The sequence below is a fragment of the Engystomops pustulosus genome, chromosome 4 (assembly GCF_040894005.1).
Source record: "Engystomops pustulosus chromosome 4, aEngPut4.maternal, whole genome shotgun sequence".
Taxonomy (NCBI): Eukaryota; Metazoa; Chordata; class Amphibia; order Anura; family Leptodactylidae; genus Engystomops; species Engystomops pustulosus.
The window spans coordinates 70,000,871-70,015,315 of record NC_092414.1 but is presented as its reverse complement, the minus strand read 5'-3'; positions in this window follow the sequence as shown (position 1 = coordinate 70,015,315).

Genomic DNA, 14,445 nt, shown 5'->3' with positions numbered 1-14,445 from the left:
AATATTATATCCCTATCACGAGAGTCCATACAACTTTTGATACATGACAAGATCCTACTGGCTTTACAGGGGTCATATACAGGCGGTCGATGACTTAAGAGCACCCGACTTACAGACGACCCCTTGTTACAAACGTCCCTTTGTAATGTACTGTACTTTAGTCCCAGGCTTCATTGATCAGCTATAAGAGTTATCAAAGGTGCAGTTAAGCTTTATTGTTAATGTTGGTTCTTACGACAATCCAATTTTCACAGAGACCAAAAAAATTTGGTCTGGAGTTACAATTTTAAAATATACAGTTCCGACTTACACACAAATTCAACAGAACTGATCTAGTACATAACGCGGGGACTGCCTGAATTAGCTATTCTATCAATGAAATCTCATCTGTTTCCATGCAGTTCAAATTAGTATACAGTTATGTTTTGCTACCAGTAGGCATACAAGTATTACAAGGATGTTTTTCTAAGTTATTAAATATTAAGAAAAACTGGAGATAGAACTGGTGAAGTAAGAGGAAAAGAAAAATTGATTTTAGGATTTCAAATGCTTTTTATCAGGCCATGACAAAGGAAGTTTAAGATGAGCTCTATTCAATCAGCTATTCAGTGCATTGTGAGGGATGAAGGGAATCACTGGGGGTTCTTTCAGAAGCTCTTGTCGTACTGTCAAGATCTTTCCTTTTCAGAAGAAGAAGTTACGGAATTGTAATCACAGTGGCATCCTCCCGCCTTCCTCTAAAGTACTATTATTATATAAATGACTTCAGCTCCAGTCTAACAAAACATGGCACTCACATTTTATCTGCATAGTGCATTCAATTCTGCCACTTAAAGCATCAGCTATCTATATGTGGACTACAGAAGTTGCCTACAAGGACAATTCAGACAATACAGGTTGAATTCAGGCATTAGAAGCTATGGTAGACATAGGGCCAGATTTATCAATAGTGATGCAAACTGCACTGCATGCAGAGTGTGACAGAATATTCAATACTGGCTCATGGACGGTTTTTTGATACACTCAGTTTAATGGGCGTAAGACACAATTCTATTGAGCCGCAGTAATAAATGTGGCGCACAGTCTGAATTGACACCGGAATTGACACCAGAATTTTGTGGGTGTCACCCGAGTGATGTCACTGTACTCACATGGACAGTGACATCACTGGGGAACATGCCTGTGCATACGTTCAGAGGAGGCTGGTCTCCCATCGGCTTCAATTGCCTCCGCTGTATACACACTTCTCAGCTGAAGCCAGCAGGATGGTAAAATGCTACGTTATCCATCCTGTGTTTTGCACTGTATATCACATATACTGTGCAGATGGAAGCAAAAACTTTGTCTCCGCCGCTCAGTATATGTTCAGTGTAAACGGCAGGAGATTTCCTGGTATATAATCAGAGCGAATAAAAAAGGAGGTTTGCACCATAGGGAAAATCAATCTGTTTTTGAAGAAATACTCTCATAGGCGGGAATTCATCACATTCTTTTCTCTTTGTTTTGCACTTCTTATGATGTTTTTGGGCACATTAGTAGATTTGCGCGTCTATATTGCAACTTTTTCACCATCCCAGCAAAGTTCATTGTGACCGAGTTTTCCAGTGTTGCACCTGAATTATTTTTGGAATCCAGATGTTGGTTTGAGATGGTCACTTATTTTTGCATAGTGCTTGTAAAAAGTCCCACAAGGCACACAAAACCTTTACAATGGGTTATTAAAAATCTGCAAACTCATATACCCTATTATACACCCTCTATGATAAATCAAACTAGTCACCCCCACCAATTTTTTTAAAAAAACAAACAGCAAGTTTCCAGACTAAAGATAAATGATCCCTTAGACTCAAAGAAGTTGATCTCCTTAAGATATATGAATGCATGGCTTAGGTTTGCAATGTTACTTCTGAAGAAAACTGTTCTTTAGAAATAAAACCAAAGGGAAATGTACTGTCAATTTTAAAAAACATAGAAAACTTAAATCTGGGACTTTATTTCCCTGACTAAACAAATCTTTCGAATAATGATTTATAATAAGGAACACTTACAGAAATATATAAAATCCATATATATAAATTGTTTGTTGTAAAACTTCAGCTTTTTTTTTTATTTCTTTTGCTTTTTATGTTCATCTCACATTTGGAAGAACACTTGCTATGTATTTTATAAATTCAGGTCCCAATATAAAATACTTTTTTGCGACATTTCATATATTCATATTTTTATGTATTTTATGCTTTGATGTTAGTGCACATGTTATGTTTATATTTGTTGTGCAGTAATGAAATGGCTTGGAATGGCTGGAGGAAAGAAAAGGACGCTGAGCCCAAAGGCTACACTCCCTTCCCAGCTGTCCCTACCTACTTGCCCAGCCAATGCTAAGCGGTAGATGACAATTGGACGATGTTCCTTCCTGCACCAAAGTGCAAACAAGGAGACAAAGCCTGGATAGTACAAACATTGAAGAGGAGTAGACAAATACAGCTCAAAACCAAAAGGACATTGCAGTGCAAAATGGATTGTCAGGGTCAAGGAATCCAGGATACAGAAGTCAAGATAAACACCAGTAAGCTCCTATGACGACTTATAGCACCAAATGCCCAAAATATGCATATTAATTTGTAAGCTTGAACAGGCTTTTTCTGCCAATGTTCCCTGAAATCACAGCCGTGCAGCTTGATAAGTAACAGCCTTTGTCCTGTAGGAACATTATTAACAAAGGCTGGACACCAGTTGTTATTCGGTAAGATAAAAGTGATGTGGTTGATTTCAGAGCTGTGATATATTTTATTAAATGAAAATGAATAGTATACACATTTTTTTCATTCTTGTACTTCTTGTTCAAAAGGATACACAATATGACTCATACAATGACACATAAAAATAACTTTACAGCCCATATCTCAGAGTTTTGCTTTCATTATCTCTGCTCGTTTGTTTATGGGAACAAGGTCATTTTGTATCAGATACATTTTATGCCTTACTATGTGTAAGCAGAGATGAGAACAGAATAATAGCAGCACACAATCCCAGTCATCCACAGATTATTATCCCTTCTAATCTAAAGCAATGACATTGTCCTGCACCTGTAAGATAACTACTTGGAGGGACTAGAGGACAGACAATGCCAGTGAGCCCTAAGACTAAAACCTGCTTCCTAGCTTTACCAGACTCCTCTAAGTGGTACATGACAACTGGTCAACACTCCCTTGCTACACCAATTTGGAAACAAGGAGACAAAGAATGGATAGTACAAACATGGAAGCATAGTTACCAAATATGTGCAAAACAAAGTGAACAATGCAGTACAGAATCCACAGGCACTCAAAAAACAGAAAAATGGTCAAAGAATCCAAAATACTAAAGTTAATATAAACTTCTCCAGTTCAAAATAAGCCTTATAGAAAGCAAGGAATGAATAGCCAGCAAACCTTTTATGAGATGTCAGAGTTGCGATCTAGAAGATGATTGGTTGTGATCTCTGAGATCAAACAGAGCAGAAATGTAAGTGGAGGAAGAGTCTGCCCATTCAGCTAAATTAACTTTTTGCAACATAGAGAAATCCACAGGAGACAGATGGGATGGGTGAAAATCAATTGAGACGGCTAGGATAGTAGTAAACCATTGTTCAGTCTAGTAAGGACAGAATGAAACAAAATCCCACTTATCAGCACATCCTTTTTGTTTGGTTTAGTCAATCCATGACTAGAGTTGAATGCCAGAATTCTTTATACATGACGCCTCCATTGCAGGAATAATAAATTTTAGTGTAGTGCAGGCGCTGATTATTAACTTTGCAATTTACTTTATTAAGAAGAAAGCTCCTCTGTCCCATTTATTTGCTCCTTTCTTATACAGCAGTGAGCAGTTTTTAATGAAATCATTCTCAAGTTTGTACATACAGACAATAAGGAAAGGTATTTAAATAGCTTGAGAATATTTCAGATGATAATTCAGCTCTGTGAGGAGATACATCTATGAAGTAATGTCATCATTAAGTTGTTATAAACTTTCTTAGTTTCATCTTAACTCTTTGCTTTCTGTGTGAGTATTGGAGGGAAAGATGACTCTAAAAGAAAAAGAAAGGGAAACAACTGAAAAACCATTTACAAAGTATATTTCATAGTTCAGCATCAGATATTATTCGGATAGGACTTTGACCACTGTGACCATTAAAGTGCATAAAGACCATTAAAAGAAATGTGCTGAAGAGCCTGTGTAAATCATGTTATGGTGTGGAAAATAAAATGTATCTCCTTTTACTTGGTCCTTACTTCTCTAAAGTTGGATACAATGGTACAATTCCAGTAAAGGCATTGTGCTTGACAGAGCTGGATTTCTAGCTTCACATACTACATACAAAGTGCAGAAATCTGCTCCCTGTTTTTTTCCTTTGTTACAATAATATGAAAACAGCAGTTTGGATACAAATGAAAATGCCTAAAAATTGAGTCTAAAATGTTTAAATATAAAGGCAATCCTCCCAAATTATTTGCCAACATTATTTGTAAAAAATTGTATTACATTTATTTTCAAGTATTAGAAAATGAAAACTCTTTGAGCTATTGGAGACTTAGGAATGTGAAACAACATAATCCTAGGAAACTATGGCACATTGATGCTGGACTCTAGTTCATGGATTAGTTACTTTCAATCCCCCCTGTTTGAAGTCAGATATTGTGCTGTTTCTCTTCAATAAAATGTTGTTTTTTAATGGAACATCCACGTGTTAGGGTTATGGTTTGGTAATGGTGCAGTCAGGACGCATGAGATCACACAATCACACTATAAACAAAACTGGATGACAGACTGGAAAAACAGATAGACAGACAAAAGCAAAGTCAAGATACATGAGTCAAAACCAAGATGGTAGCGAAGTACGGAATGATAAGACAAAGACTACTCATAAAGTGAAGCAAGGGTTAAAATACAGCAATAGCAAAACTGATGAATTAGAAGCTGCGGTTGTTGGCTGTATATATTGGCCGATACACATTGCTAACACCACCGTTTGAAGATTCCTCTGATCAAGGGTGTTAACCCCTTACACGCCACAATCACACATGACCACAGCATGTAAGGGCCATATGTACTGATTTGGACTCCCCACACAGCGCATACCAGGGGTGGGTCCTTGGTTCCGATGGAATGCATAAAATACCAAGTCAACATAAACCAAACATTTGGTTAATGTTAGTTATAAAGTAATTTTGCTGTTATCACTATGTGTTGAAAAAGTAGAACATTTTGAAATTCGAGAATTTTTCCAAATTGACACCATATATATATGTGTTTTAATAAATAAACAAAAAACAAAAACATATTACAAAAACGTTTTAAACTAACATGAAGTATAAAGTGTCCCGAGAAAACAATTTAAAAAACACTTGGATATGTTGAAGCGTTCCAAAGTTATAACCACTTATAGTGACACAGGGCTTATTTGAAAAAAATGGGCCATGTCAGGAAGGTGAAAAGTGGCTTCGTCGGTAAGGGGTTAAGGAGATCAATATAGCCAGTATTGGTTGAATTTCTGGATTTAATCAGCTATTACTCAAACCAGACCGTACACACACACTAGGCTTTATGAGGAAACAACCCCACAGAATATACACCAAGCATAGCCAAGAGAACTAAACTCTACATCCACAGCCCTCGGTGTGGTTTACAACTTCAAAACACTGCACCAAGAACCTATTCGGAGAGTTCAGAGACACACATACATCAAATTTTTGAAGAGATATTTCAAATTTGAATGTGAAATAATATATCAAATAAATGCTAAAATATTGCACACATGAAAAAATGGCTCCCAAAGCAATTCTAGCAAAAATTCTTCAATAAGAGTTTCTAGTTAATAACCTGCAAAACTGATTTGCTATTACCTTGGAACAATACATTTGTAAAGAGTAAATGGAAGTCTCCGGTAATTGGCATGACCACTCCATTTTTTGTCCATATCATGGACATTATAGCCACATCATGACCACAGCATGTATGACACATGAACACAACATACCCTAAGATACTCAAGTTTCAGTTTTTTTACATTCAAATTGTACATACAACAATGTTTCCTTGTTTGTGGATCCCTGAAGTCAATGAATGACCTTTGAGGACTTCCAAATAGCTGCTTAATTTCTGTGTTTTGGTGCACCAATGGATGAATAATGTTTTATTTGACAAAGCCTTATACATTATCATTCTTGAATTTTCGCAGACTTCCAAAATAAACAATTATCACAAGGCCAACTTTAAGATGTGTCACATATAAATGTGTGTATGTGCTTCCACTTAACAGAGCGTGTGGGTCACACATAGGAGGCTTTTCAAGCGGATAGCAATATTCATGTTCACATAGCAAGGTTTGATGACATCATGTTTATTGAAAAAAACATGATTACCGACAAGGGAACATTTTCTTGGCAATTTGATCTGTTTCCTAACATAAAAACATTAAAGAGAGCCTTTGCAGACCATGAGTTGGGTCCTGTGTATGCGATGTTCAGTGAAGCCAGGACTTCCAGTTCACTCTTGCATACTGTATGAGTTTACGGCTGTTGACAGCATAGTTCTGTTGACTGTTCGTGATCCTGTAGCACTTATTTTTACATCATCAATCAAGTGTTTTTCAGTATGTGATTTGACATATTGTGATCCTTGAAAATCATTGCTATTATTATAGTCTTGAAATAAATGTCCACTCTTAAATAGGATTTTTAACCACCTTTGGAACACTATGAAATAACTCTAGTGTATTAGAAAATATATTGTACATAAAATCGATGAACATATTGCAAATAAAAAATAAAATTACATAATTTAAGAACTTATCACCATGAATATGCAATGCACTAAATACACAGCATGCTAAAAGGCTTAACATATTTATATACGAAGGTGAAAACATTCAGTATAAGTCCCTTTCAGAGGAACAAATGGCTGCCAAGTCCTGCAAAATATAGACTAATTAAAGACTTACCTCTCTGCTCATCCTACTGGTTGATCAGTTGTAATACAGTTGTAATCTACTAACAGATGTAAGCGAAACGTGTCAGCTGAAGCCTGTCAGATATCGACTGGGGGGCAGAAACCTGCAGGTCCTTCAAAGGCAGCAGGTTCTTGTCAACAACAAAAGACAATTACTTGTCGCAACCAGTCCTGGAGCCAACAAGATGGGGGGCACTGCTGGACCTTATCCTGACCAACAGACCTGATAGGGTATCAAAACTACAGGTTGGGGGGATCCTGGGGAATAGTGATCATAATATCATTGATTTTGTATTACGCTTTACTAAGAGCGTTAGTGATGGGGCAACCAACACTCTAAACTTCAGGAGGGCAAATTTTCAGCAACTAAGGGAAGACCTTAAAGGCATAGACTGGGATAATGTTCTCAAAGACAAAAGCCCCCCCAAAAAATGGGACTTTTTCTCATATATTCTGAAAAAGTCCTGTGAGAAACACATACCTTATGGGAAAAAGCATAAAAGGAACAAGAAAAACCCTATGTGGCTAACTAGTCTTGTAAGGAAAGCAATAAGCGAGAAAGATAAAGCGTTTAAGGTGCTAAAACGTGAAGGTAGCGATGAGGCATTACAGGATTATAGAGAGAAAAATAAATCCTGTAAAAAGCAGATAAAGGCCGCAAAAATAGAGACTGAGAGAAATATTGCCAGGGAGAGCAAAAATAATCCCAAATTATTTTTCAAGTATATAAATGATAAGAAACTAAAAACAGAGAGTGTGGGTCCCCTTAGAAATAACATGGGGGTCATGGTGGAAGGAGATGAGGAAAGGACCAATCTACTGAATGTCGCCTTCTCAACTGTCTTTACCCAGGAAAATCCCCTGGTGGAAGACACAATGAGGAATAATGTTAATTCTTTTTATAATGTCAACAGTTTAACCCAGGAAGAGGTACGGCGCCGCCTCGCAACCACTAAGATAGATAAATCACCTGGGCCAGATGGCATACACCCCCGGGTTCTGCATGAATTATGTACGGTGATAGACAAACCGTTATTTTTAATATTTGAAGATTCACTGAGGACTGGTTATGTTCCACAGGAATGGCGCATAGCAAATGTGGTACCAATATACAAAAAAGGATCAAGTAGCGATCCTGGAAACTACAGACCCGTGAGTCTAACTGCTGTGGTGGGGAAAATATTTGAGGGGTTTATTAGAGATGCTATCCTGGAGTATCTCACTGAGCACAACCTTATAACCCAGCGTCAGCATGGGTTTATGAGAGATCGGTCCTGTCAGACTAATCTGATTGGTTTCTACGAGGAGGTAAGTTCAAGACTGGATCTGGGGGACGCTGTAGATGTTGTATATTTGGACTTTTCAAAGGCATTTGACACCGTGCCACATAAAAGGTTGGTATATAAAATGAGACTGCTGGGAATAGGAGAAAATCTGTGTATTTGGGTAAGTAATTGGCTTAGTGATAGAAAACAGAGGGTGGTCATTAATGGCACATTCTCAGATTGGGTTGATGTTACCAGTGGAGTGCCACAGGGGTCAGTATTGGGGCCATTTCTTTTTAATATTTTTATTAATGACCTTGTAGTGGGTTTACACAGTCAAGTTTCAATATTTGCAGATGATACTAAGCTGTGTAAAGTAATAAAGGGATGGGCAGAGAAATGGTTGATGAGGTTTAATGTAGATAAATGTAAAGTTATGCACTTGGGCCATGGAAACAAAAAGTATAATTATGTTCTAAACGGTCAATTACTTAGTAAAACTGAAGCTGAAAAGGACTTGGGGGTATTAGTGGATGGTAAACTTAATTTTAGTGACCAGAGCCAGGCGGCTGCTGCTAAAGCAAATAAAATAATGGGATGTATCAAGAGAGGAATAGATTCTCATGATAAAGACATAGTTTTGCCCTTATACAAATCCCTGGTCAGACCACACATGGAATATTGTGTACAGTTTTGGGCACCAGTGTATAAAAAGGATATAGTAGAGCTGGAACGGGTGCAGAGGAGAGCAACCGGGATTATTAGGGGAATGGGGGAACTAGAATACACTGACAGATTAAAAAATTTGGGATTATTCAGTTTAGAAAAAAGACGACTGAGGGGAGACCTCATTACAATGTACAAATACCTGAACGGACAGTACAAGGATCTCTCCAAAGATCTTTTTATACCTCGCCCTGTGACCAGGACAAGGGGGTATCCTCTACGCCTAGAGGAGAGGCGATTTTACCATCACCATAGACAAAGGTTCTTTACTGTAAGAGCAGTGAGACTGTGGAACTCTCTGCCGCAGGAGGTTGTTATGGCGGACTCTATGTACATGTTCAAGAGAGGCCTGGATGACTTTCTGGAGAGAAAAAATATCACGGGTTATGGGGATAAAACACAAGGTTGGACTTGATGGACTTGCGTCTCCTTCCAGCCTTATATACTATGATACTATGATACTATGATGGTAGTGATGGTGAACCTTTTGGAGGAAGAGTGCCCAAACTGCAGCCAAAAACCCACTTAATTATCACACAGTGCCATCACAGCTATTTAATCAACAACATATTGGGGCACATTTACTTACCAGGTCCTGGCGCGATCCAGCGGCACGTTCTCTGCCAAGGATTCGGGTCTTCCGGTGATTCACTAAGGTCATGCGCCTGATGTCCACCAGGTGCAGCTGCTGTGCCAAGGTCTGTCGGAGTTCACCAACCTATTCATGGTGCATGTAAGTGCGTGTCAAGTGACACATTTTTTTTTAAATACCGCAGTTTTTCTGAATCCTTCGGGTTTTCCGACAGCCACGGCCCCCGATTTCCGTCACATGCATGCCGGCGCCGATGCGCCACAATCCGATCATGTGCGGCAAAAACCCAGGGCAATTTGGCGCAAACCGGTAATTTTTGGGAAACCCGACGAAAGAGAGCGATTCGGACTCTTAGTAAATGTGCCCCATTGCTTTGTGCACAGCTTTCAATCATATTGGCATCTTGAGGACACCAATACAGATGAAAGGAGAGGAAATTTGGATGATTGTAAATGCAGGTTATCCACGTAAGATGTAAGACACTATGTATTTTATCATTTGTTTATATACCACACCCATTTTCCTATGAGGTATTACATTTGCTAATGCAAATCATTGCAGATAAGCCTGAGTGCCCCTGAGTGGTTTTAGGAGACTTTAATGCCTGTATGGAAAACTCGTTAGACAGGCTGAGTATGAAGGGATCCCAAACAGCAGGAAGGAAAACAGTGCTGAAGGAGTTTTGTGATGAATGGAATCTGAAAGATGTTGGGCGAATAAAATACTTAGATAAAAAAGCTTTTTCCTGTATGAGCCGAACACACTCCACGCTGTCCAGAATAGATTTATGTTTAGCAAATGATCATTTTCTGATGTATGTTGTTTGAATTAATTATGAGTCTATCATTATATCTGATCATGCACCGATCAATGTAGTAGTGAATAAGGGGGAATGGGCGTCTACGGGAGGGCCTAGGCCCTTCCAGCTGAACCCCCATTGGTTGGTGGTTCTGGACAGCACGAGGAGAGGATGTCGGTACTCATACCAGAGTTCTGGGAACTAAATAAAGTTCTTAACAATCCATTAATGGTCTGGGAGGGAGGAAGTACGATTGGAGAACGAGGTAGATTTGAAACAAGTTATGGTGGTAGAAATTTCATCATTAGAGAACAGAGACGAGTTATTAAAGGCTCAGAATTCGTACAACATATTTGCACAAAAAAAGGCCAACATAAGATTTTTTTTCTGGACAGAGAAATTTTTCAAAAGGGGGAAAACCAGGAAAATTGCTTTCGGTCAGGCTCGCTAGGAGTAGACAAAATGATAGAATATTCCTCATACGAAGCCAGGAGGGAAAGATCCTTTTGGAAGGGGATATTTTAGAATCTTTTAGTAAGTTTTATTCCACTCTATATCAATCAAAGTTGAATAGGTCAGATGGTGAATTGGATTACTTCCTCGACATCATTGGGGGGTCCGGTGTCGGGGGAAGAAATCCAGCAAGCAATTAGAGAGGCTTCCAAAGATTCCTCTCCGGGGCTGGATGGACTACCTTTTCCATTTTATACATGCTTGGAGAAGGCACTGATTCCTATTTTAGTTCAGGTCTTCTCTGCAGTACTTGGGGAGGGGTCGGTTTCGAAGTCAATGGCAGAAGCATCTATAGTCTTATTCCTGAAAAAGGATAAAGACTCTTTAGATATGGGTGCTTACAGACCTATTTCCTTGTTAAATTGTGACGTGAATATATTAGCAAAACTCCTGGCTACTAATGGATTTATTCCATTGAGGGGTTCGGACTACAACCTACATAGGCTGTTCTCCGATATTCAGTTAGGAAGAGGAGAAAACCGCTCCATCCTGTTGTTGGATGCTGTTAAAGCATTTGACAGGGTGGAGTAGTGATATTTGTGGAAAGTCCTGGAGAGATTTGGTCTTGGAAAAGGGTTTATAGCTTGGGTTCGCACTCTTTATAGCTCCCCAAAGGCCAGAATGAGTATTAATTGTATGATGTTGAATGCCTTTTATTTATCTCGGGGTACCCCCTCTCTCTCCCCTTTGCCCTATTTGTAGAACCATTGGCTATTATGATAAGAGAAGCAGAGTGGATTAGGGGGTGGTAGAGCAGGGGAGAGAGGGATAAGGTATCTTGATGACTATACAGAGACCTGAAGAAACGCTGGGAGATATTTTCAAGCTGGTGAATACGTTTGGCCAGTTTTCAGGATTAAAGAAAACTGTGTTACTTGCATTAGATGGTGAAGTATTTATTTCTCGGATTGAACTGGACATTTTATGATTTTTTTTGAATATCTGGGGGTGATAGTAACAGCAGACCCTGGTAGGTATGTGGATTTGAATATAATAACAATCCTGAGTAAATTTTGACATAGTATCTCCAGCTGGTTGAAATGCCATTCTCGAGAGCGGATAGGGTTGGATTGATCAAAATGATTTTATTACCCCAATTATTGTATCCGCTAGCGGTATGCCCATCATGTACACAAAGAAGTTTTTGACTCTAGTTGACTCTATTTTCAATGAGCTAATCTAGGGGAGAAAGACAGTGGATCAAGGGGGGTTTGGCATTCCTTGGGTGTTTGGATATTACATTGCATCACAATAGAAATATTTAGTTAGCAGAAGAAACTCTAGTGCGCTCCATATGCTTATTAATTTTAGTGTTGGATATAGTGACACGATCTTCAATTTGCTGGACAGTGGGGAATTAACACATGGTTTGCATAGAGGTTCAGCTATTGCAATATCATTAGATTATTATTTTTTTAAGATTATTATTAAAAGGGATACTTAATTTGGAGGGAATCCTATACTTTACACCGATCTGGGACAATTTTAACTTTGAAAAATTTAGAAGTATGTCGGGAAAGCCTTATTGGACACAGAAGGGAGTGATATATATTATATATTGGATGCATGAATAATAAATATAGAAGAGTCTCTGGCACAGAAAGGGCACAGAAGGGGATAGGAGTTTTTTCTTTAGATATTTGCAGCAATACTATACATATATAAAAACAGAGGATAAGAGGAGATTTATTTTAGGGGTAAGTAATTGTATAGAATTTTTGAGGAACACTAAGGTCACTAAGAAAGTAATATCATATATATATATATATAGGTATGGATGGAAAAGGAAGCCTTCCCTCCTGTAAAAAATGGGAAAGGGATATTGGAAAAGTAAATACGGTTTTTGGAAAAATTGCTATAAGGGAATACCTCTTTCATCTTTATCATGTAATCACAGAATGGTGCAGTTTAACTTTGTACACCAATTGTACTATACACTCAAACTATAACATAATATGAAAGTTAAACAAAGCTCTGCTTGTTGTCGATGTGCGGAAGAGGAGGCGGATTTTGTGCATGTGGCTTGGTTCTGTCCAAAATTGGGGCTTTTTTGGAGGGAAATTTTTCAATTCATAAAGGATGAGTTGTGTATATCTCTACCAGGGTCAGTCCAAGTGACTATTTTGGGTGTATATGATTTGGACAGACAAGACAAGATGTCTGGAAGAAACAGGTACTAAGTAAAATCTTATTTCTAGCGAGAAATGGGGTAGTGTGCAAAGTCCTTCATATGAGGAGTGGATAGGGCTGATTAAAATGGTTAAATCCTGGGAAAAAATTAACTACACTAGACAAGGCTCTTTGTGTAGATGGAGGAAGATATTGTCGGTAGGAGGGAAAAAATTTCAGGAATTGTGAAGGGTAAAAAAAATTAAAAATGTATTTTTCATTTTAATTTATTTATCTTTTTTTTTTTTCTCTCACCCGTTAGGCAGGGGATGGGGATAGGGAGGGAAAGGTTAAAATAGAATTTAAGGATGCTGTACTAAGAAAATGATAATTGTTCAGTGATTGTTAATTATTATGGAAAGTACAAAATTTATATTTTTGTCTTTTTTCCAGACTAAATAAATGTAATTCTTTTCATCTTTTCTCATAAAGGAGATTTGTCATACCCCTCTCCAACTCCAGGAGTTAATGCAAGTCCAACAGGTTTAGTAATAGCAAAAGTTAATAGGCAATAGAATCATAAAAAAAATACCTCACTATAGCGTGTGGGTGACTCACGTAAACCACTCTAGTCAGTGTTGCTGTTACGAAATATTAGGATTAAGGAAAGATTTCACGCAGAGAGATCTTCACAAACATAAAAAAAAGTCATATACTGTGCTTTCTTTCTGCTTATACTCTGCTCTTTAACTTCTTGACATTATAATGGATGCCTGCCAATAAGGAGCGATGTGTCTACTGTTTCTTTGTGCAATCTAAACAGAGGACCTACGCAATACTCAAAGGACTTGCCATGGCAACCTGCAAGAGCATCACATCACTAAAGAAGAACCGTTATTCCACCACAATGTGCTTATTTCTATGCAGCAATGAGTGTGCTTCTTAATATAAATGGTTCTTTTTTTACATAAGCAGTAAGCACACCTAGTGGCCACTTTATGAGCTACAGGCCTCCAATGGGTAAGATGACGCAAAAGGGGGGAATTGAGCAAGCTGCTAACCTCAGTCCAGGTTGTGGTCCATCAATCTCCTTTATCCCGCATACCAAACTTACTGTACTAGATTGAGAGAAAGTGACCGTGCAACTTACTTTTAGAATTTTCCTATCCCTTGAGTCCATTTTCTTTTATTCCCAATCATTCACTTGTCCTCTATAATGCTTAAATAGAACCTGTTAAGTAGATTTGGGACACTTAACCACTCACAGGTCCTTAAGAACTTTTGATTTAGTGTCCCAAATCACCCTATAGGAGCTTTTTACATGACTGCATTATTCTCACTAGGGTCTGAAGCAACTACATAACTTGAAGTTGATGAGCCCCAGTACAAAATCTGTGCCACACCCACAAATATAATGTATGATTTATAGTACTAGTCTTCTCATTTGGGAA